General features: G+C 35.9%; 1 protein-coding gene and 1 long non-coding RNA gene across 4 annotated transcripts in view; both read left to right on the forward strand.

The window, feature by feature from the left end:
- LOC110483264 (uncharacterized) lies at window positions 1-25627 on the forward strand. The gene is made up of 2 exons (XR_002467542.3): window positions 1-17716; window positions 19560-25627. It is a non-coding gene; the product is annotated as an uncharacterized LOC110483264 (long non-coding RNA).
- The window catches only part of IL1RAPL1 (interleukin 1 receptor accessory protein like 1), a 678558-nt gene that overhangs the window by 540800 nt on the left and 111300 nt on the right, over window positions 1-26458 (forward strand). The window lies entirely within an intron of this gene.

Here is a 26458-nt window from a genome sequence, read left to right on the forward strand (position 1 = left end):
TCTACAATATCTACAATATCTACTTTAGGAAATCCTGACAGTGTTGGTGATGTTTCCCTGTGCCTGGGAGCTGCTTGCCCTGCAAGGTGCAAAGGCTGGGACCTATAAATGTTCTGAAGGGCACCGGGGAATGAGCCCTCCCCTGCTTCAGGATACCTCTTACACTCATACTCCACTCAGGGTGCTTGACACATTTCCCACAGTGAAGAAGCCTCCACTTCCAGATAAATAAAATGACTACTTTTATCTGTTGCTTTAATCCTTAGGTTTTTTTGGCGGTAATAATTGAATATTGATGGTTGAATAACAGTTGCATAGCAACTAGAAGCTCTGATCAGGAGGAGTATAAACATACTGATTCAGATAATCAGCAAGATCTAAAGCAAGTGAAATAAGCAGTAAGAGAATCACACGTTTCAGAAAACTCATAAAATGAAGTACAGGTTAATAAAAATGTGTGGGTTAGAATAATGGCCATATCTGCAAAAATTATTAGTGTACAACTGAAAAAAAATGGGAAATGTTTATGAAAAAAAGTATCCATAGTTGCTGTAGTTAATCGACATTTGGAATTTTAGAGAAGTTGGATTTTAGAAAATGTCTTCCTCTTTAGTCATCAAGCCACTTATTCAAAGAAAAGATACAAAATAGATACATGGCAGATGATCTCTGATATAACTAACATTTTGGTATTGTCTTTCTGTGAAGCATTTGGAGCAGGTTAATATTTACTTGTCAGTAAGGAAATTTTTATATTTGTGTTTCAGAAAAACAACTATATATTTGTGAAACATGTCAAAAAGATTAAACAAAACACGTCCAAACTTTTATTCTTTGTGAAAGATAGGTCAGTCTCATAATAACAACAGTAGCTGTGTTTGCATTCCTCTTGGAAGCATCATCCAGGATCCAAGGACTCCTTGCATTGCTGCTCCATAAAAAAAAAAAAGTGTTAAGGGTGTATGACAACGCTATAACATCCTCTGGAGAAAAAGAGTTAGTTTTAGGATCAGGCAAGAAAACAAGTTATATCTCTTCTAAGTCATACAGTCCTCTAATTTCCCTACTTTTGCTTCCCAGAGGAATAACCCTTTTCACCTTTGTCATGGAGTATTCTCTGAGATACTCCTGATTCTGTAGGATTCCGAATGTATTTTTTAGTTTTGGTGATTAATCTTAAATCTGAAATCATAGCCTTAAGGAAGTTAAGTCTGAAGCATATAAAACCTCCACCTTAGCATCCCCAGACCAAGTGCTCAGTTGTATAATGTGAATTTTAGGCTTCTTCCTGGGGTAAAATAAGGAATATTTGTATGTAGTTTGGACCTCAGGCACCTAATTGCTCCAGAAGTGACTAATATTGTATGTGAAGGAATATTTCATTTATTGATTTCTGTCCAGTAGTCTTCTCAAATGAAAATAACAGTAGAGAACTACATGTTGCAACACTTTCTCCCTCACTTTGTAAACTCTGTGCTTCTTCAGAGAACAAAAATACTCCTTTAAAACTAAAAGCAATTACTTAAAGTTTGTCAGACTGGAAGAAAATCGCTTATCAATTATGCAAGACAAAGAGATATGCCCAAGCCAAAAGCACCTCTCTATTTACTTTCTTTGAAGTCCTGACAATCCTCTTTGCATTTCCCCTTTGTCACGGGGGTGATACTGCAGACTGCAGCCCCACAGCCTGTAACAGCGTGTTCTGATAGTAACATCGAGCATTTTCTGTTCAGCATATGACTGCTATCAGACACTGATAACATATTTTCCATCTTGCTCACTACTGACAGGTAGAACTGGTCCTCAATCCCCCAGAGACAGAGTCCAGGATGGCTCTTTACCCAGGTGTCCTGTTTTCAAGGCATCAAGTGGAACTCCTTTAGCAGCAGTTTTCCACAAAGAAGATCAGACTTGTTAGGAGGAAAAGAAACCACTGGAAAATTGAGGAAGCCTCAGGACAGATATTCAATTTAGCAACGTTTTATGTGTAGCAACATGTGGAATAACTGGAGTAGCAACCAAGCTTTCTTTGCATCCCCAAAGATCAGAGAATTTTCTCTATTCCCTTAAAGATGTGCACTAGGATGTGCTCTTCCCATCTATGGAAACAGAGCTGATGTCTGGTTTGAGCCAAACAAGTCCTGTCACACCGTGAACAGGTCACAGGACTGACTAACCTATTTACTGCCAGTGTTACATGCCAGTTCTCTTAATAGAATGGTCTTAATGAATGGCCTTAACAGAGTTTATGAAGTGGTGGAAATAAGAGATCCCCTTTGGAATTGAATGTGAGGAAATTATGTTTGCAGATGTATCCCTTTCTCTTTCTATTGGATTTTTTTTCACCGTGGTATAGCTTCCATCTTCTTGGACATGAAATTCAATTTATGAGGAAAGAGTACAGAGTATCTAATATATTCTTATTCTTCAAGGAACATTTTAAATAAGGATTTATATAATATTTCCATTCAGTTGTTTTTTATTATGGAGTTATTTGGTTTTGTAATATTTCAATTAATAGTAAGAAAATATTTTTTTAATTAAATTCTCTGATAAACATTATATGCAAATGATAGAGACAGAAGATTTACTCAAATCAGTGTTTATTATTATACATTTATTTTCAGTTAATAGCATCTTTTTATTTCTGAAAAAATTACTTTCATAAATCACATTAAAGTACGATGTAAAATTGCTCAATTATATCAAATTGAAAGTCTCTCTGAAAGCAAATTTTATCCATAACATGTATTTTTTTCCAAGAGAGTTTACATTATATGTTAGTTTTATGATTATTTTGAAATTTACTATATTTTTTATGGCATTAGTAATTTAGAAAGAGAAAATTGAAGAAAATGAAGTATCTTATTGTAAGAAATAACTTTCTTCTGTAAAAGTCAGCAGGTTACTTTATCTTCCAGTGTTAACGCTTTTTTAAGAAATTCCATATACTTACACTTAAATACCATGAACACACAAAATAAAAAAAAAGGATAGTATTTTTCCTCTGAGAGTCCCAGAAAGCTGTGATTTGTCACATAACAGATGCGTGTAATATCAACTCTCTCACCATGCACTGGGTATAATTTAGGCTGCCACAGGAATGATGTGTCTGCTTTTACACACTTTCTGAGATTAAGCATTTTGAGTGCTCCTCTCTCTGTATGGTTATAATATAACATGGTTATATTATAGTTGTTTTTCTAAAGATATATTTATATATCCATATACACATATATACACTTTATGTAAAAACACACACATATATATATATATGTTTGAATGCATGTTTATACATAAACATGTTTATATATACATGTTTATATATAAGTTTTTGTATATATACAAATATTTAAAAATATGCCTTAATGGTGGTACAAATCAAGAATAATAGTAATAATGATCCTACTGCTACTAGTACTAGTACCACTACTACTAGAACTACTAATGCCATATGATGTATTACTAAATATAAATATTAAAAAAATGTCCTATTGGGAAGAATTCACATAATGTTTCGCCCATTCAAAAGTCTTTAAAAAGTGCTATATAAAAGAAAAAATCATTTTAGGAGCAGTTTAAGAAAATTTTTAAAGACCCATATCCAAGCCTAAAAGAGACATACTGGAAACTCTAATATTGCCAGCCTAAAAATCTGCTAGAACTTCCCATCTGGTATAAATCTGTGCACCACAGGGATTTCAGTTTACTTCATCTGCAGCCTGGTTTCTGGTGGGAAGCAAAATTGTTTGGCTCCAGTGTAAAAAACTAATTATTGATATCCTAGTTAGATTTTACTGTGTCCCTATTGGCAGTAGGTTTGAGAGAGAAAAATCCAAATCTCCTCTCTAAAATTATGTCTCTTTCTGCTCTGTTCATTCCAAAGCTTATATATGAGAGATTAATAGAGGCAAATTATTCCAATGTGTTCCATTTTCACAAGGAATAATATACTATGTCTTTGTTTAATGTAGATAAAGCAAAACTACTCAGAAAAGCTGTTTCAGCTGTTGAAATGTCCATAATTCTTATTTATTTCTAAATAAAATCTTATGCAGAATGACTTCTGGGATCACATTGATAGATTGAGAGAGTAAGAACTACAAAAAATATCCTCTCAGGATATTTCTTGTAGTTCTTGCTCTCTCAAACTATCAGATAAGATTAACTGCAATGTAACCTGTGTACTAAAAATTGAAGAGAAGGAAAGCTACTCTCATTACAAAGCAAAAAATACATTATGGAAACCCTTAAACAGCATTATTGACTGTCAGTCTTGTTTTTCTCTAAGCTTGGGGTGAATACCCCATCTATTGGCTACAGCAGGAGAAGGCTGATTAGGTAATTGTCTTGAACTACTGTGATGTCTTAGCTGAAATCAGGATGCAGCTCCTGGAACTGGAGTGCACACTTTGTGCTTTTGCCAATTAGAACACAAAGCCATCAAATCCTTCAGCTCTTCTTTGTGAGCTCTTAGGTAAGATATACAGTGCATTCCAACCATAAGCTTACTTTTTGGCAGTTATATATATTTTAAGTTTGGAAGATTTTATACTTAGTGGCCCAAAGATCACTGCTGAACATAACATGTTACCATAAAATCAGTGCAAAAGCAGCCAATAACTCAGCTTTTGAAATCAGTGTTAGAATATTTATTCTTAGACACATTCTGCAGCAAACTAAAACTCTTCTTTTCTTTTGCTGTGAACAGGCTTCACTGGGAAAAGAGCTAATCAGGAAACTTAGGAAACAGATATATTTTGACATTTTGAGGTTAAACTGAAAAGACACTTCCTGGCAGGGAGCACATTTCATGTTCGACAAAGTGTTGCATAAGTACTGACAATTGTCGCTTTTCCCTTCCTACAAAGTCAGAATGAGTAAAGCTGCTATCATACACACTGAAGGAACTGTACTCTATTCTGTAATTCAGCAGGCTCAGACTTGTTTACTTTTTTACACCTATTTAGGAACCCATGAATGATATAAAATACTTCAATAAAATACATGAATGATACAAACACTTAAGGCATGAAAATGTCTAGCGTGCTCACCATCTTTCATTCAAAACCGTATGGGCGTCCCACAATTTCTTATATTCTGCTACCTAATTTCCTAATCTTTTGTTGAAGCATGACTAGCAAAATTTACTGCCAAATTCACTGGGGCAGCAATGGAATTGCATTCACAGATGCAGCCCATACACTTTTCTAAATGCAACTTTGACAATCATTGTAAAGTAATAGCGCTGTACTTTGTATCCCATTATGGATAATTATATTTTATCACATTCACAAGTTGCTGACATAAAAAAAAAAATACTGTGTAAAAGCATGGAGGAACACCCAGGGTTTGGCAAATGTGGTTCCCAAAATGGTGATATCTATTTAGCGTGAAGCCAACTGGCTTCTGTATAGTATGGTTTTCCTCTAACCACAGCCTATGAAGTCAGCTCCGTGGCAGAGCTTGGCTTCAGGACATATGCTGAAATCATTTTATAAGGCAGTGGGGGCAGAGTAAAACTTTTGTTTGTGCAATGTTAACCAAGTGCAGTGTGTTTGTTCCCAGTGATCTCTCATAGAGCACCTTTACATAAGCAAAATCAGTGAAAAACTTGAGTTATTTTGGCCATGCTATGGTGAGAAATTTTGAACTGCACTTAAAGCAAAATAGGCTGTAACATGGTGAGAAATAAGAGCACTGAATACAAATCATCTTACTGCTAACTTCAACAAGAAAAAAAAATAGAAGAAGCAGCACAGAACATTCTGTACTTGTCATGATCCCTGATTTGTAAATGTCTCATAGCAGAGTTCTGGCAGATGCTTTGTGTAAGAGTGATTGACTCCAGTGAAGTAGTTAGCCCAGCCCAGCCCTCCCTAGTGATCTGAAACTGCTTCTCCTTTGCTGCAGGCTTGGTTCAAGCTCTTGTAATAAATCATGCTGATGCCTATCCCTGAGATATACAGGTTGGACAATAGGGTGTCTCTTCACCTCCTGTTGCAGTTCACTGAAGCTGTTAAAATACTCTAAAGAGTAGCTCATCTGTCACATTGGCCTGGTTAGGAAAAATGCTTTACACAGCTGTCTTAATACTTAACCAAGAAACTCAATGTTTTCTCAGCACTGAAGGCTTCTAGGACCCTGTGATTTAAAAAAGGGCTCCTGTACATATTCCAAAAGTAAGCAATTTGTAGAGAAAATATGTTGACATCATTCTGATCAACTTGTAAAGTGGAGTCTCATTTTCAATAACTGGATTGATCTTTCCCAGAAATTCCTCAACTAATTGAAACATTCCACATTTCTATGGCTCCAAGTGGTTATAATACATTTTTGTATGCTAATCTATGACCACTGCTTGAGATGTCCGAGATGAGATGTAGAATCATAGAATCACCGAATTTGGGTTGGAAGAGATCTTAAAAATCATCTAGTTCCAACTTTCCTGCAGTGGTCAGGGACATGTTCAACTGCACCAGGTAGTGTTCCTCAAAGACCTGTCCAACCTGGCCTTCAACACTTCCAGAGATGGGGATAATATTGTTTTATCACTAACTGTGTGAATATCCTTAATTGCTGGTAAATGCTAAGATTTTATATCCATTACTGTGTTAAATAAAAGAAGGAATAATCACTGAGACATACATAAAATCCAGAAAATCATGCAATAAACCCTATGTTATAAATTCATATGAAAATAAATATATAAAGAAAAAATTAAAGGAAAAAATATATAAAAGCATATAAATAATAGTGATAAATGCCAAAGTTTTCAGAAATTCCATACAGAATACACTACTATTCTTAGGTGAATTGGTAGGGGTTTGTTAATTGGTAATCTTAATGGTTGCATCCTGATTGACTTGGAATAAATATAATTGTTCTTGTGCCATCCACTTAATATTTTATGTAGACTGGCTCTGGTTGAGCTACATCTTTCATTGGAAGATAATTAATAGTCACTGAAATACTAATTGCTTTCTTTTTTAGGGGTTTAGATGCAATCATGTCCATTAAATCTCAGGAGTTAAGGAGTGAGCCCAACAGTTTAAAGATGGTCTTCATTTGCATATTAATTTTGTTTTTTCGTCTACAAATGAGCCAAAGATAAAGAACAGCTATAATATCTTTCAGAAGTCCATTGTTGAAAATAGAGTTGATCGACAAAACTTGTCTATTTTGTCAAATATAATTGTCACACGGCCGTTTAAATTCTAAATTTTATTCAGGTTTTCCAGGTAGTGAAAATGAAGAGCATAAGAAAGATTGGACCTCACACAGGATAGATGACTCTTTTAGGAATTCCAGTATAGCTGATTCTCAGGCAAGAGCTGACATTGGGAATGTGTTGACTGACCCTTGAGGATGGTATCTTCAAAGACAGCAGAAGCAGTGAGCCATAAATTTCAGGATGGAGAGGATTGATTTTTATTTTAATGGTATCTGAACAGCTTCTCTGGGAGTCTGAAGAGCTTTGAATATTTTCTCACACACATAACTTTTAAGTGTTTAAGTGTTTTTTGTTATATTTCACACTCATTATAAAACATCATTTGTGTATTTGCATAGGAGAGGAATGTTAATTTTAGATATAATACTAACCACTTTATGGAAAATTGGAAAGGGGCTGCATCATGAAATAGGCATTCAGTTTTTACACAAGTTACCCAAAGGAAAAAAAAGAAAAAGAGAGAAAGGTTAAAATGTCACCTTTAAAAAAAATACAAACCCAAACACACCAAAGAACCCTCTGCAATGGAATTCTTGCCTTGTATAGCTTATAGTTCAGCCTGGGCACTTGAGAATTGATAGGCTGTGAAACAAAAGATTTGAGATTTACAAGACCATTTATATTTTGTCTGTAACTTTTGCAGGCTCTCAAAGACCATGTAACACTTCTGGAACAAGTGTGTAAAACATTACAGAAACAGTAAAGATTGTATGTTTTTTCTACTTTCCCCATTGTATTATTAGAGATTGTGGGATATTTTCCAGAGCTGGTATTGATAACAGTACATATAAATTAAACCATAATTTGTTAATTTTTTATGTGTATCTATTACTGAATATTCCCTCCCCCCAACAGGGAGCAAAAAATTAAAATAAAAGTGTTGAGGCTATAATTAAAAGCATGATAATGTGGATTATATCTCACTTAAGAAAAAAATCTCTTAGTTCTATACTATAAGGTATTTTTATATTTGCAAGGAGTAAAGCATCCCTGTGGTGTCACTATCGTCTACCAGCTCTAATCTGTAAAAAATGTTGTTATCTCATTTTTAATGCAGTTTTATTAGCTATAATTGCAGAGGTGAATTATTCATTTTCTTCAGCCCCAAAAAATTACTAGAAAAGTGATCCAGGTTAATTATCGAGGAGTATTTTAATACTGTTCTCATGAAAACCAGAAGAAAGCTTGCCCATACTTCTTTTTCCTGTTGGCACACCTGATCCAGGTTAGCAGGACACAGACTCCGAGTTAGAGCAGGGAAGGCTGGACAGGAGCCTGCAGGGCTCCTGCCTCGCAGCTTTCAGACTGGTGCTCTCCTCTAAGGAGGGTGGCAAAGGATGGTGCCTTTGCTATTCTGGGGGCCAGAATCCTCTCAGTGTTTATTCCTGTAAGCATTTCCATATTATCCTAACTTAAGAAAAGAGTTTGGAGTCATCTTACAGTTGTCCACAGTAAAGGAGTGGTCACTGAAGCAATATTTATATACTTTTAATAGTTGCTCCTTACTGTTGTTAAGTACCACCGCATGCTAGATCTTCTAGAATAATTTAAATTATTTTTACAATCACTTTATACCTCTATGATCTTGAATATGGTTTCAGACAGAACAAGGGTTTAATGTAGTGAAAATGAAATGTCTCCTAAGTCTTAGGAAAGAACAATATATCCTAGGTATGGTCTTGAACCATGCTCCTCACCAGGCATGGGTGAGTATGTGTTACTTACATGGATGAAACTTTCATAATTTTCTGCCTTCTTGACTTTAATTACTAATGACTATAGCATATAAGACTGTCAGAGTGGGTGAATTTACTTACCAGTCTTGCTTGTATTCTGTGTAAATTAATTCTTATTCTGACAATACTGCAGCATACTGATTAATGGCAATAAATGCACTGGAGAGTTTGGCATGAAGGTATCTGATAAGAACCATCAAAGTGCTTATTTGTCATCTATTTATTTATTCAACCTAAGTAAAATTAATGAATTATTTTTTAGAAATGTTAACTGAATATTTAGGAATATTAGATCTTGTGTAATAAACCTAAAATAAATACCCCCTTCCCCTGGGATTTTTATAACAATTTGTTTTTTGCACTTTCTCAATTCAGCTTCTTTGAAGTAAATTCAAACTGGTCTCCATTTTGCTAATGCTGGAGAACCACTTTCAAGTGGCAGAAAATTGTGCCCAAAATTTATTTTACAGTTGAAAATATCCAACAGTCGCCTGATTTTGTATATACCTTTGTTGATCATGGTTTTAGTTCCACTTTATCGGTGGTGTTTTGGCTTTATTTCATCTTTGGAGAAGAAACATTCCAGTCAGTAGCATCAAATAAACCCTAATCAGTGATGAACCCATGTACTCCATTTCTTTATACCTACCTGAAATGAGGTCGTATTGGGGTGGGGGCAGATCTGTACCATGCCTTCACTGAGGGGACCAGAGGAAATGGCCTTAATCTGAGACAGGGGAGATTCAGATTAGATATTTGGGGAAAAAAAAATTTAAAAAATTAGGGTGTTCAGGCCTTGGAATGAATGAGCTGCCTAGGAGGGTGTGGAGTCACCAGCCCTGGAGGTGCTCAAGAGGTGTTTGGATCTGGTGGTGGGTGACGTGGTTTAAGGAGAGAGTAGGAAGTGTTGGCTTGATGGTGGTACTGGATGATCTTAAAGGTCCCTTTCAGCCTTGATGGTTTAATAATTCTATGAGTCTATGAACTGTGATTACATTGGTCAGATTTGCTAAATTTAATACTTTTGAGCTTTGTTTCAAGTTAGTTCTTCAATTAGTGATATTCAGGTTTTCTTTCTGACACTGAATTTTGGCACTTTGACAAGTATATCAATACCTGAAGAGCAGTAGGTACCTAAAGTGGATGATTTATCCCTTCCTGACACTGCTGTAAAGTAATTGGCTTAATTCCTTAAGGAAATATATTATACCATTCAGTGACTACTGAGGTGTCCTTGATTGGCCAGCTTTGGCACTTAAAAGTCAGGTGCTGTTAGCACTGCATTTCCCATCGAAACAGACTAGTGCAATTCCTTCAATTTACAGGAAGCCCAGAATACAGCTTCTGTAGCAAGTCAGACATTTATGTAGCAGGATGCAAGTGAGATCTACTCAACCAATGCTGTAATCATCCAAACACCTCCCATGTGGAGAATTTCCTTCAAATGTCCTCCTCCTTAGGGATCAGTAGGACCTTCAGGGCTTGTCCAAGAAATTCCTGGGACCTACCCAGGGACTAGACAGGGCTTGGTTTGGACCTCTTACAAATCCTGTTGAATTAAAGGGCATAAGTAACATAAGTAAGGACATAGGTTGCTTTGCCTAATAGCTAATCTTGTTCTTAATTTTGCAAATAAGTGGTTAAGTATCTTCTGTAGCAATTTGTACTTGCTCTGGCTGGGATGGAGTTAACTTTCCTTATAGCAACCCATATGTTGTTATGTTTTGGATTTGTATCTAAAACAGTGCGGGTTGGTAATATTTTGACTTTCACTGAACTGTGCTTGCACAACACTGGGGCTTTTGCTTTTTCCCCAGTCTGTCTCCTCCCGAAGCAAGCAGGCAGGCTGGGAGTGGGGAAGAAGGTGGGAAGGGACACACCTAAGCAGCTGATCCAGAATGGTCAGTGGGATATTCAATGCTGTATTAATATCATACTCAGCAACAAAAACTGAAGTTTTTGTTGTTTTCTGAAAAGAAAGGGATTGTCATTTTGGTTTCTAAGGTGGCCTTTGTTCAGAACTGGTTGGGCATTAGTTTGCTTATGAGAAGTGACGACTACGGATCTTCTTTGCATTGTTTGGGTTTTTTTGGGTTTTTTTCTATTTCTTTCACTTGAAAAGTTATCTTCACTTGACCCGATTTTTTTCTTAGTGTTTTTTCTTCCTATTCTTGCTTCTGTCCCTCTGGAGCAGGGACTGAGTGAGCGCTGGTCTAGATGTTTGGCTTCTGGTACTATTCACCCAACACAGCTCTATCTGACTCTAGGGATTCCAGATAATGACAGATCTGATCAAAGTGTTCTAGACTGGATTTAAAGCTCTTATATGAGTTTTGCTCTGACTTTGACGGCTTCAACTTTCTGTTGCTGGTCACAGTGTTTGACTCATTTGCTCCTTCACCTGACCTGTTCCTGTTATGATGCAATTTACTGAAAGATGCTTCTGCCTGAATAAAAGGTGCAAATGAGATCATAGTTTAAGTACAGGGGTTTTTAACAGTAAATGTGAGGTAGAAAGATAGAAATAAATGGGAAGTGGGAAAGGGGAAGGGGCAGAAAGAGAGAGGAGAGAGGTAGAGATCAAGTAGAAGTTAATCACCACCTTGTGGATCCTGAAGCATTGCTTCGTTTCCTGCAATCTGCCACAGTGGGAATTTTTGTCTGGATGCATTAACTTGAGTGTGTTCACCTCTGACAGGCCTGGAATTAGGGCCTTCCTGTTACAAGTTCCTTTCTTCTCTGCACATCTCAAGTTGCTGCTGTGGTAGCTTATGGCAAGTTCCTTCTGTAGCCTTGGCAGTGTTTAATGCAGTTGTGATCTCCAAGTCTCCTGCAGTTGCTCACTCCCTTTCTTACTGTACACTCAGTTCCAGGGATTGTTTGTGATTGCTTTCTGCTTTTGCAGTTTACTCTGCTTTTTAGTAAGTGGTAAAACTTTCTGAACTCACAAGTTTTTTCTCTTTTTGCCTTCCTATAGTCTCCCTTATCCCACCATAGGGAAGGAGTGAGTGAACAGTTATACAAATGATGATGGCTGCTGGCTGCCATCAACCCACTGCACAAGCCAAGCCTTTAAACTCAACTGTTATCAGACAAATAGAATTACAAATTGGCATTGCATTCCTTATTTTACAGCACATTGATATCAACAAAACCAGTAGGACTTCACAGTTTTATATCAGAATGTTCTTTGAGTTTCTCCAATATAAGTATGAATGAGCAAGACAAACATTTGTGGCAATGAGATCATGAGCTGGACGTGCACCACACAGGGCTGGTAGTGTGGCACTGCATAAGGGCAGCCTGCAAGGTTCAGAATAAATTCTCAGGAGAGCTCAGAAGACAAATTTTTTCTACTATTCTTGCTGGCTTATACTTTCTCTGTTTTCACTGCACACCACACTACAGCATCATAAGCACTTTAAGTCTGATTGTATAAATGGGCTTTACTACATTTGTGAAAACCTAAAAATACACATTTACGGCTGCTTTTGCAGATGTTTTTAAATACAAGCAAATACATTTTTCTGTATATTTATATTTAGCCTAGAGATGTTTTAATTTATTCTGCAATTTTCTGAAAAAAAATCATTCGTTTTCCCTAAGTATTTACAGTAATTGAATTATCTTAAGTTCTTCTTCCAAATAACTGAGATGGAAACTGATTAATTCATTGAAAAGAATTGTTAAGAATGGATTTTATTTGGTTGTTGGTTTTGTTGCGTTTTTTTCTCCTAGTTGATTAAAATTAGACTGTAGTTTAAATTGCTTTGGAATCATGCTAAAGCCATTTGCTATATATACTCTATTAGAAAAAGTAAAAGTGTAATGCATGGTCAGCATGTGCTGTCAGAAACATTTGATGTTTGTGCCAAAAGTCAGTGGAGGATAACTGGCTTTTCTATTAAAAAAATCTTTGAAGTAAGAGCAAGTGTCATAGTTTAACCAGAGAAAAGGTGCATGAACATGAAATGTGCACAGACTGAGCTTTCTCTTCTTTATGTTAGATAATTAAGCACACTGAACTGCAACACTCTTGTCAGTCCTGACCTGGAGAGACTCCTGATTTGACATATATTTTCCAAATTAAAAAGATATTCAGGAATTTGTAAAAGAAAGTTGGGGGGGAAATATTCGTGTATTAAGTTTTCATGTGGTTGTGTTTAGTTTCTTTTCTAGTAGAAGTATCTTTTTTTTCAACACGTATTTTGAAATCATATTTTTTCATAACACAATTTCAAATACTATTTTTATTTTATAAATTAAGCCTTAGAAAATGCCACTAGGGAATAAAACTGCTATAATCGTGTATTCTATGGCATGTGGCTGCTTGTATAGATATAGCTGTGATTTTAATTACAAATGGGAGTAACTATTGGAACAGATTGGGATCTAAAGGATCTGGCAGGGCAGCTAATAATAGATTTCTTGGTTATAGACAGATCAAGAATGCTATTGGGATCTGTGGGTTTGGGATTAGCAGGTAGAATGAAGGGCCAGAGTAAACAGGAATCTCTGTTTCTTAAGCTTCCCTCCTGTCATATTCCCTTCAATGCATTTCCACCATCCCACACCTGCTTCATTTCTGCTGACCCACATTTCCAGATTATTGAAGTCAATATTCTATAGGGGCTTTTCCAGCACAGGCAGACTGAGGAATTCTTTTGCACAGCTGTGATATTGTGTTTCCCTTATTTCAGGTATAGGAAAATGAGTGAAAGAATGCACAGCCTTGTTCTCATAACACACCAGGGAAAGAGCAATATCAGAAGCAGGGAATGAATGCTGCTCTAGATGCTTGATGCCTTCATAAAACCTCCTGTCTAAACAAGGAAACACATACAAATGTGGATGAATTATCTTCCCTGGAAATAAACACCTTCTCTGATCTAAACAGAGATGAAATATTATTTCTAGAAATAATTAGGACATTTGTGAGAGACGGTCCAAAGTTTCCTTCATTTGCCTCATGACCGTTGCAAGGACCCTGAAGACCTCTGACAGGAGCAGATCATGGCAGACATTATAATCAGGTAAAAAATGTAATTAACCAACACCTCAGAAAAGTCAGTAAAATATCCACAGTATTTGCTCAGACCACAACTTTCTGTGTGATTCTTGTCCTAAATATTTTTTTAAGAAATTGTTACACTGGACAGTCCAGAGAAATGCTCAAGTCCTTGAAGTCAGAGCTAAGGAGAAGAGCAGCACTTTGCCATGTGTAGGAAACTGCAAGTGAATTTCTGTCATGACAAACACCATGACCAAAATTGTAAGACCGTCAGTACATTAGTTCGTCTTCCTTTGCCTCATTTTCCTATTAAGAAAACAGCAATAATGACTGACCTGTTTTTGAAAGTTTAAAGATTCATGTTTAAATATTGAAAAGATAATAAAAACAACATTAAAATATAGGTATTATTCTGAAAAGCATGATAAACACCATAATAAATTGAGATCATCAAAGGAACTGAAACAACTCTGGCAGTATTTTTCGGTTCTTTGTCATTTCAGGGATCTGTGTACATGCACACGTGCGTACACAAAATAGGCAATTTGCTGTATAGTTTTAATTCAAAGTAATATTTTATAACAGCAAGAAAACAAAAGCAGAAAATGCAACAAAAATAACAACAGCAAAATGATATAAAGGTTATTTTCTGCAACTGTGCATACACACCATGAAAATAGTGGATTTTCCATGGCTGTTTGTATTGTATTGGAACATATATATTTATATGATGCAAATATAGCATGGATTTGGTATGAGCTTGTGCTTTGGTAAAGTCAGATATTTGTAGAGGACATGATTTCCTGACAGCACCAGCTTGTCACCACATTTTCAGTGAGCAATGCGGTGAAGAAGTTGGCAGTAGTAAGATCAGCAAGTGTTCTTACACGATAGGAAGTGGCAGCTGCTCACACTGATCCTTTGAAAAAGAAATGCACGGAAAGGATACTGTCAGAATTGGTAGGCTTGACGTGTGACCTGCCTCAATAACATTTCCCTATGGCAAATCTTACTGTAAAGGTTGTTAATGTTTAAGGTAATGGGATTTGAGAGAAGTAATACAGGGTTGCAATCCAGGAAATTTTGATTTCTGGTCACTGTGCCCCTGACAGAACATGCCCTGACACAGGGAAAGTCACTTGGGGTAAGTTATACCTCTAAGACATCTCTTTACTTTGGTGGACATCCACTTTACTCAGGGCAAGCATCTGCCAGATTTCCATAGCATGAACTCCTGGCTCAGAAGGGCAGGTACCCCTACAGGAATTGGTGACTTTTTCAGCTCCAGTTCTTAGCCAGACTCCAAAAGAAGTTAGGCTTTCCTCCACTTTTCTCAGGAGCCTGGGCTCTATAAGTGTACTGTCTAAATCATCTCTCTTACTCTGCAAAATGTGTGCAGTAAAACAGGCCATGCACTACTGTCAGAACTGGTGTAGATGTGTAAACAGTACAACATATATTTACACTTTTGAATTCCCAATTTCTCTGAAAAAGTTGATGTCTTGTAGTCTTCATGTGACTTTTCTTTTTAATAGAATAATTTTATCTTTTATTCATCCTTAAACCTGATATTTCTGAGTTTTAATAACTCAAAGTCAAGAATGTCCTACTTTCCTCAAATCTTCATAAATTACAAGTAATTTTTGAATAGATAAATGATATTATCTCTACTTAGATCAAAACTTCTGTCTAAACTTTTGAGAACCTTTGAATAAAATACGATAACTATGGGAGCAACAGAGTTTTAATAACTTTAGCTGCTTAGGTAGACATATCTTTTTACCCAGCTCGGAACATCTTTCCTATAATATTATGTGTCTGTAAATTTACAACAAACATAAATCAGAGCCATAACACAAGAATTTCTCACCAATTATCATCTTCAAAAATGAATAGATAAAAAAGAAAGTGCAATATTTTTGAGTGGTGTCTTAAATTATATGTCCACAGATACCTGTTTTTACAGTGAAGGTAATTGCACTAATTCTTTTCTCCAGCACACTTCCAAATTCATAGTACACATAATTACTGGGGTAGGGTAGCCTCAAGTTTTAAAACAAAATTTACCAATTAAAATGTATTTTGAAAAAAATCTTTACATAAAAGTGTCAGAGCAGTTATTAAGGAGCTGCAGATTTCAGCTTCCCTTGTTGAAATCTTTCTGCTTTAACATTTCTGAATCATTTCAATGATTTAATATGTCTATAAGATTATAGACTTCTTATGGGAGGGGTGAATCCCAGAGAAGTGATAATCTTCCCCCAGAAACAGTTAATCATGGATAATTTGCACATACTCTTATTATTTATATTTATTGCTGTGATGCTGCATGGAAACAAACAAGAATAGCGCCTGATTGTACCAGACAGAAACAAAAAAAAAAAAAAAAAAAAAAAAAAAAAAAACCAAATGCCAAGAAGGATATATGCTTTGCATCCAGCAAATTTCAGTCTGGATGAAATACATGCATGGGAAATGAATATTTCACAGAATGTTGTGTAAGCAGAGCTAGAAGAAAATTGACATTAATTCCATGGCTGTAAGCGGGGGCAGGAGGAAAAGGGAGAAGGCAAGAACAGGATGGGAAAGAAAGGAGTCAGAGAGGTGGGAGTGGAGCTGGGGCTGTGGGGAGCACCCTGGTACCTGACTGGCACAGTCAAGCAGATTCTCTCCCCCAGGCTCCCTGCCACCATGTGAGAACAATAAAGGTTTCTTGGATGGCAGGCATCACCCCAGAAAATCTGCCTCCAAAGATTGTGGTGCTGCCAGCACTGTACTCATCTTCCTTTCTTGCAGGAGATGAAAACAGGGCAGAAGAGGATGCAAAAATAAAATATTGTGTGTGGCTTTCTCAGCAATCACCTGAACAAATGTGATTGCTCAAACTGATCCTCAGCTCAGTCATTGCATATGTTCTGTTCTCTCGCCTCACTTAAGGGATTCACGTCAAATAAATCCATTTCTTCAGTTGTATTTACTGTTTCCTGGCAACCACCCACCTTGGAAAAATAAACCCTGTGCAATGAGAAAGAATGCAAGACTATCTCCTTACCCCCTCTACCCACCTCTGGCAAGGCTTTCTAATCTTAATTCCACACACAGTCAGACAGTCTGCATCTAAGTTACTTTCCTGAGACAATGGTTATGCAAGTTAGGGGCATGTCAAGTCAGTTTGTTATTTAAACTCTACAAAGCTTAATCATATGAATAATTCTGATTGATAAAATTAAATATGTGAAGTTTTCCTTTTACTTTCTCAGCGTGTTCATGCAGATGGTCTTTTTCAGAAAGGAAAATGAAATTAATTTTCAAAAGATGACTTCATACAAATAGCTTTCTCATATAACATGAGAAAATATGGCAGAAAATTAATTGAAGCATAAAATTAGTGATGACATAATATTAAACAATAAACAGATTTTGTGAGTTACTTAAATTCACATAATGGGGATTTTTTATATATACCAACAATGTGCATTGGGAAGGCATTTGCAGACATTCACCCCGGAAGCCATCCCCCAGAGTTCATGGGGAGTTCACTTGCAAGGGGAAACCAAGTTTTTCACTGCAGTTTGTGTATGATTGTGCTCAGGTGTGTAAAAGGGCAGGTTTCTCAATCTGCTCTTTCTTTTCCTTTTGTTGTATTCAAATGTTGTGTATTTCTCCTCCTTTATTATACAGTTAACTTGTTCTTGGGGGTAGCTAACAAGGACATTTGAAGAACACTTCAAGAAGGTAAGACAAGGATGCCAGCAGTGAACTGCACCAACAAAGATCTTTAGTTCTTTTCTCTTATTTAAAGACAAACTGTAACCAAAGCATGGAGGACAGCAAGTATATATTAGTTCCCCAGTATATTCTAAACTTCATTAACTTGCACATTAGGGACGTGAATCCTCAAGTTTAACTTTTTCAGGGAATGAAAAGAGACTAATGCAGCTACACACAACTAGTATAAATTACAGTAAATTGTGAAGAGTAAGGATCAGATAACTTCCTGAAATTAGGTGAGGTTCACCAAAAGCTTAATGACCCACCTAGAAGAAGAAAAAAATTGCATTGAATCACAGAATCACTTAGGTTGGAAAAGACCTCTAAGATCATCAGGTCCAACAATTAACCCAGCGTTGCCAAGTTCACCACTAAACCATGTTCCCAGGTGCCACATCTACATGATTTTTTGGAACATTTCCTGGGATGCTGACTCTACCACTGCTCTGGCCAGCTTTTTGTGATGCCTGACTACCACTCCAGTGAAGAAATTTTCCCCAATATCCTGTCTAAACCTCCACTGGTGTGGCTTGAGAACATTTCCCTTCAGCCTATCAGTTCACCCTTGGTGAAGAGACCAATGCCCCAAGCTGTCTACAATTCCTTTCAGGTAATTTTAAAGAGCAACAGGGTCTCCCCTCAGTCTCCTTTTCCCCAGGCTAAACACTCCCAGCTCCCTCAGCTGCTTCCTTAACTGGCACCAACCTCAGTGGTATGACTTTTGTGCAGAGATAGATGGCCTTTTCCAACCTAAATGATTCTGAGATCAAGTACAACCATAAACATTTTGCTACAGCCTGGAAACAGCACCTGTCTGTGTGTGTTTGGATACATGAGTGTCCTGCAGATCCTCAGTGGCCAACAGTCCTGTGTGACACAGCATAGCAAGACCTGAGATGCAGCTGAGTGTTCAAAGAGCCACTGTCTTTAAGAAGGACAGAAGGAAAGCTTAGGGAAAAGGAAGGGAGAAATCCTTCTTCCCAGTTTTTCTAAATATCTTAAATTTTCTTTCCTTTCAAAAGAGGTATGTTACTAACAAGAAGACAGTTTAAACTAGCATGCTATTGGTACAATTAAGTTTACAATCTATGGCAAAAGATGCTAGATGATATTCATCTTGCAAGGAGAGGAACAGGCGAGGAGCAAGTTTTGATAATAGCTGGTCTCAGTGATTTGCAATGGGATTTTGATGTACAAGTCTATTTTAGCTAATATCACAAATATAGTGAATTAAAAAAATTCAGTAAAGTACAGCAAAACTGTATCTTGAGACAGAAACAGCAGATTTTATTTTAAGAGACTATGTAGACTAATTGTAGTTGCTGTGGGAAGAAAAGCAAAACTTTGCATCCTGTGATATATAAGATCATGAATCATATAGAATAAAATCTATAGCCCTTTTCAATGCCAGATGGAGAGGAGGTCATTTAAAATGAAAATGCAAGAGATTCAAAACAAGAGGTCCTACTTTACATAGTATGTAAATAGTCTGTGGAACTCTGTACCATATACAATAGTGTTCAAGCAAATAAAATTCTAGGATTTAAAGTTAAATTTATGTAAGTCTACTAATAGTCTGTGAGATTGAAATTAAATAGATTATTAAGCAAATTATTTCAGTATACTGAGAGAGCAAGAAATTTTCTCCATAACTTTTTTTCTTTCCATTTCTAAAACAGAGACTCCAGATTTACATTTAAAATTTAGTTATAATCTTTTTATATTCTAGTTAGCTACTGGGGTTTTTCTGTGTGCCTGTGTCAAAAAAAGCCCCACCAGAAGTAACACTGAATTTTCATTTTCTTAGTAGAATAGAAGAAAGATAAAGGGAGGAATACTACAGACGAAGATGAGATTTCCTATTGATTAGAGAAATACATGATTGGAGTAAGAGGCAGCCGCCAGATGAAGAATGCACAAAATGTCTGGCACTGCTTGAAGTTGTTTTTGTTGGGTTTTTTTTTCCTTGCAAAAGGGAGTGACAAATACACCTATTCAGTTTGACTCTGATCACTGAAATGAATTACTTAATTCTGATTCATGAGGCCCCATGGTTCTCAAGGAAAAGAGAAGAAAGAATATCACAACAGAGACAAGAAGCCTGAAGAAAGAAAATTTAGAACTCCAACTGGTATGTTAGACTATTAGAGGAAATAGTAAATTTTGAAAAAAAGGGAAGATTGGGAGAGTTCTGAATTCCTTGATGACACTATATTGAGAACATATTAATATTTTGCAATGCAGAATGTTGGATCAGAACTTTAAGAAGGAACCATCATGGCTGAATCAAAAACTGTTCAACTACATGAAGCTCAAGCTTAAAGTAGAAAATAATTTAGTTCATTAGAGATGAGTAGAGCAGGATGCTCACATTTGTGGAGAGAAAATCAGAAAAACACAAAGCTTTCCATAGCTACTGAGACATAAATGATATTATGGAAATACTTTTTTTAATTCTAGAAGGACCAAAACTCTGTTTCTATCACAAATGTGTTTTATTGTTGCAATAGACAACTTTTTGATCCCTGTGAAGCAATGCATCTTTTTTCCTTTAAGATTTGGATGATCTTGGATTTCCACCTTTGAGCCAGGCTAGGACTAAAACTGATGCATTTTTCTGCTGAAAGAAAATTCAAATTATGCTTCTAGTAGTTGTCTTTTTTTCAGCCTGAATAGCAAAATGTTCCCCTTTTATTTTTACTCCAGAAAATGCATGGTGGGAATAATCTGAAAAGCTTGAAATCTCTACCTTATGCTGTGTAGAAAAATGTATTCCTCTAGAAAAAAGATATCAAGGCCTGGATTAAGGAGATCAAATTTTAATGGAGTCAAAATTAATTCTTTTTCCAGCACACAGCAGTAGTATAATTGACAGATGATTATATATCAGCCTTTGCCAAGAATATTGCTAAGCACTTTAAGTCTGGCAAACTCTGTGTTACTTTGTGATTGGTAGAAAAATCTATAATTTTCTCTTGGGGAAAGGCCAATCTTATATCAACTCAAATGTTACACCATGCTCTTTCCTTCACAAAATTCCAGCTGCACACACTGGATGTGCTCCTAAAATTATAGATTTAATTTATTTTTAATAGAATTGCAAATTTATTTATGGAAACAAGCTGACCAAAATTGACTTTCCAACTCTTAACATTTTTGAAGATGTCAAGATGCTTCTCCTCTGGATTTCAACTCACAATTGACTTATTAAATTAATGGTAGCAATTCATGATCAAGGATTATGGCAAGTCATTGAGCCACTGGAGCCTTTTCCTCTCACTGAATCTGAGTCTGAGTAAGTTTCTGCTTGTGCAGCCCAAATACTTAATACTCTGAAAAGCTTTTGGTCATACACTCTTGTGATTATTTTGTTTGGTCTAATGGGATATTTGGGATTATGAAATCTTTCTAAAAGGTGTGAAAAACTGTAGATAGCAATTGCTTGAACAGTATTGCACATTGCCATGTCATGTTTGTGAGATTATACATATACTATATATATATATGCACAAAGGAAACTGCTGAAATCAACTTTATGAGAACTTAGTACATTTAAATAGTCAGTTTTATGGTGTCATTCAAATGATAAGTTTTCACCCTCCTTTTCAGAAGAAGGCATTGACCATCTCAGGCCATAAGGCACATACAGTTTATCAATGCCTTTCTTCATCAACAAAATAATTTTGGAGCAATTTGCATATAAGAAAGAATCAATATCAAATCTCACAAATGTGTTATTTGATGCAAATTTAAATAAGTACTCAAACTTTACTGAATACTCATGCCTTTTCTTTTGTCATTAATCTTTTCACATTTCCCTCTTTGGTGGTTTCAGTTTGATGAACTGGGCAGAAACACCAATGAAGTGTAGGGGTCTCATTAGCTTGGGCATGGCTTGAGGGGTTTCTAAGAGATAAACATTGTTCACCCTCCTGTGTACAGGCAGGTTGATGGAGCTCTGATATTTTTTATTCAAACCATAGAAAGATATCATTTAAGCCAAATTATAATTGTGAGTCTTGACCAATTTGACACTGCATGCCTAGAGGGAGTTGCATCAAATCTGCTATTGAACAGCTGGGTGCCATCTTATCCTCTCATATCTGAGCTGAAAATGCACTGCTGGACCAATGGGCCAATTGCTTCTACTTGAATGAGAAATTATATAACTGATGCTAACTGCAAGGGTGTTTTGGGGTTGTAGAAACAAGAAGAGAGAACCATAGGAGTGCACAGTTAATTACAAAGACAAATTAACTCACTGATTATAGCTTACATTTCTTGCTAACCTGCCTGCATTAGTTATTTTTCACTGATCAAAATAATTACATTGCAGATATGCATATATTCAAGCACAAGTCATTTGCTCTCAATAAAAAGGGAAAGTAGCTAAGATATGTTAATCCTTTTCTTTAAAGTAAATGAAACAGTATACTGTCAGTTGCCATCTTTAGGACAAATAATCCGTGTACTTCATGCAGAAAAAATAATCAAAAATGCCTGCATAATTCTTCCTTTAAAAAGTACTTCTGGAATACTAGTGCAAAAACTCTTCTGAGATAAAATTGGTAAAGCAGTTCATTTTTAACCAAAGGATAGCTTTTCCCAAAGTACACCCATATTCTGATTATGATCAAAAGGTGTATTTGACTGCAGAGTCCAGATCCATATGTCATTAGAAGAACAAGCATAAGTAACCTTTTCTTTTCTAGAAGTACTGCAAATGCTTAATTAGGATTGAAGTTGTCTCTGGGGTGACTGTACCTTTACTTATATCCTAAATGACATATATCCTAAATGACATTTATTACCAGAACCTCATGCATTCAAATGCAAGAAAAACTGGGGAGCAGCCTTAGCAGTGAGCACTGCAAAGGAAGCTCAGCAATGAATCCTGGCAGTGAAGCTCTAATCATTGCTTTCATGGCAATTATGCAGTGTACTGAGCAGGACTTCAACTCATAGAGAAAGATGGACAATGAATACTGAATTTTAACCTGCCTTTTAAGACATTCTAAACTAATTTAATTGGGATCACATAATTACTCAAAAGGCAATCTCAAGTGCATTATCATCCTCCTGTGTCAGCCTTCCATGCCTTGTTATCCTGTTAGAGTGTGTCAAAAAATTGTCACAGGAGACTGAATCTTACAGAGGATAATAACCCTACTGCTGCTTCTTCAAGCCTTAAACCTGAGATTTGAAATAATGAGAGGGCTATGCTTCTGGGAAGAAACCTTTTTAATTCTGGGGGGATTTTTTTTCTTTTTAAGCTAGACCACCCATCATAAGGCTTTAAAAACAATATTTTGAACAGTGGAATCTTCATGGCTTTTGTTCACTGATTTATTATGTATTATTTTCAGAAATATCCAACAGTCCCTTGCTTGCTGGGCTATATATATTCCTAATGATCCCTTTCCATCTCTGTAGAAAAGAAAGAACATGGAAATTATAGTTCTTAGGATGGCATCTCATCTGTTTTTTACAGAAAGTTTACAAGTAGAATATATTCTGATTTTCTTTTCCCTTTCATTTGAATCCACATTGAAGTTTGAGAGCATCCTGCAGCAATGTATGTGTTGGTGTTACTGTTTGTACCATTTGTTACCAAAGAGAGAAAAAGGCAAATGAGCATTACCAACTAAATTTCTTGCTTACTTGTTATTCATGCCCACTCCCAAAAGCTTTGAATTCTACCAAAATTAAGGAATCTGATGGAACAGCTAAAATAAATAATTTTCAGACAAAGTCTTCCATCAAACTTGGCTTTTATGTGTCAGAAAGCAAGATAATAAAATTCTTCTGCCCCTGCCATCAGTATCTGGATTGGGAGCTTAATGATGCACAGGGACACTGTCATTGCTACTCTGTCCTCAAAAGTGAATATTAAACTGTCTTTCCTGCATTTATTTTTACTTGGTAATCATTCATTTTACCAGCAGCAACTGTAGCCCTTCCTGAATTGCTCCCTCCCCCATTTTCAGGGCCCATAGGTAACCATGTTTAATCTTCACAAGCATTTTAAATTTTAATAGTACTTCCCAGCTGGAAGTCATTGTGGATTCTTAAACTTTACCTGTGAATTCATTGCTTTGCATCCTTTTGCCAGACCGTACAAAGCTCTGTACATGCATGGTGTGAGATTCAGAAAGGAGAAGCATCCCTTTTCATTTTGCTAATTTTCTGGGTGATGCTTTTAAAATCAGCTGAAAGAGAGACAAGCTATTGCTGACAGCAGGCTTGGCTTGAACAAAAGAGATCAATCTATAGCCAGATCCGTCTGCTGCAAGTGCTCCCAGCAGCATTCATATCTTTTTACTTGAAGTACTTCCATTTGGAACTGCTATGCACAGATTTTCTTCCTCACCACTTTCATCAAGCAATGGTGATTTGATGTCAGGTTTTAAGGACAAGAAAATCAACATAGAGCAATTTGAAAATGACTGAATTACTCTGTTTCTAAATTTTTTTCAGACAGAACACCCTAGGTAATCAGGAACAGTTATAGACCAGGTTTAATGTGGGCATAGCTTTATGACCCATAAGTGAGAGTGGATGCACACTAACAAAGCTAGTTCAGCACGAGAGGCCCAGAGATGAGAAGGGCATTACTGGCTCACAGTGCTCCCAGCTGAATCTATCCTTGCTGCACAGCCAGAGAAATACCTCGGTATTTTGTGACCTGATGTGATGGTGAAAATTGGCAGAATTTAGGGGCAGAAGTGTTGCAGTATAAATAACCTGTAAGACATGATGGTATTTCTGGTGTGGTGAGAAGCAATTAGGACCTTCCTAATGCAGAAGGGCTTAGAGCACTTTGGAAAGGACAATGGCTTCATGTTATTTTGACTTCTTTAGGGAGGGAAAGGAGAGGAAAATCAGTAGAAAATATGTGTCTTCCATGGACACACTACAGAAATGACCAGAGGAGGCCACTGTAGACAGAGCCTGATACCACTGTATTTCTATTTATTTTACACTCCTGAGCAAATAGGGTTAATTAATCCCATTATCAAAAAAAAAATTAACATGTCAGTGATGTGACCAATGAAAATTAACATATTTAAAATTGAAAAAAAGGAAAAAACAAACAACCAAACTAAAACTGGTTGGCACCATTATTGGTATTTATTTTCTGAGCAGTACAAGAAGGAAATAATTATTTAATACTTTATAACTTTGGCGATATAGTACCAACATATGTGACGACATTTTAATAAATATCAATTGTATGACAGTGACACAGGCAATCCCATGTAAAGACAGTGACTATGTAAGCAGCAGTAAAAGTTTGGAGCTCTTAATACATAAATAAGTATGTATAACATCCTTCAGTTTACTGACAACTCCTTCAATTTGCTGAAAACTGAAAACTACTACTTTTGGATCAAATTAACCATAAAACAAGATAGCTGTATAACAATTATAATATTTTAATAAATTCTGTTTACACTTATTAAAATAAGATTTGAAGAAACTGCAAACCAATCCAAATTATACTACTTCAAAATATTTAAAAATATTTTTACTTTTTAAGCACGTGCATTTTTTAATCTAAGCAACTTTACATTGAAAAATTAATTAGGAAATTATTTCATATTTACAGAATTTTGGTTCATATTTACTCACAAACTCCAACAATTACCAAATGAAATACATCAACAAAAAAGCAAAATTTAAATAAAAAGCTGTTGCCTCTCATCTCATTCAACAAACACAGACTAATTAAAATCTGTATCACCATAAGATAGAGTTCATTGCATGTAATCAACAGAAAAATGAATATATTTTTCTTTGTTTCTTAGTGCTTTGTTTTCTATACTGATTTGTGTTATGCATTCATTAAACATATAATAAACTGGATTGATATAAGCATGTGAAAAAATATTTTGGTGTTTCTCTTCAAAGGAGCTTTATTTTAACAGGTACAACTCAGTCCTCAATTGTTTTTTAGGTATAATGCTAATAGCAGTAATTATATATTCCTTTATCATCATATTCTTATTTGTCACTCACAGTTATTTACATGTGAATTCAGAAATGGCATTTTACTTACTGCTAGGCAGCTGAGCAGTGTCACTTAATTTATAACAGGACTAATTAAAATTAATGAGTTTTTTATAATGTTCTTTTCTATGTTTACTGCATGAAGTTTATTAAAATATCCAATGCAATAACAATAAAATCCTTATTCAAAGTAATAATAGGCATATATATTTAATTCAATGTTAACTTGCTTTCTGTTAAACTGAATAGAGGTTGAAAACTTTAATGGCACCATGGTGGTTTTGTTTATCTTTTTAATGTTTTCAAATACTTCTCTGTAGGAGTCTCCTCATAAAATCATAGAATGATTTGGGTTAGAATGAGGCCTTGAAGATCATCCAGTTCAAACCCCCCTGGCAGGGATGATTTCAACTGCACCACGTAGCCCAGAGCCCCATCCAACCTGGCCTTGAATTCACCAGCTCTGCTTTGCTCTCCTGGTTATTCATGCCTGGAACCAAAGCTTTGAAAGGCCTTTTTGTATAATCCAACTTACTGTGTTTCTTCATTTTTTCTTAGTTGCTAGGGAAAACAAGGATGTTATTGATAAGAATTTCAACAGTCTGTAGTTTTCATTGTTTTTAATATTTTTTTTTTTTCTAAATGTCGTTTTCACAAAGTGCTAATGGTTATTTTCTCCTAACTACATAATAGGCT

Source organism: Lonchura striata, chromosome 1 (genome assembly GCF_050655825.1).
Source record: "Lonchura striata isolate lonStrDom1 chromosome 1, ASM5065582v1, whole genome shotgun sequence".
NCBI lineage: Eukaryota > Metazoa > Chordata > Aves > Passeriformes > Estrildidae > Lonchura > Lonchura striata.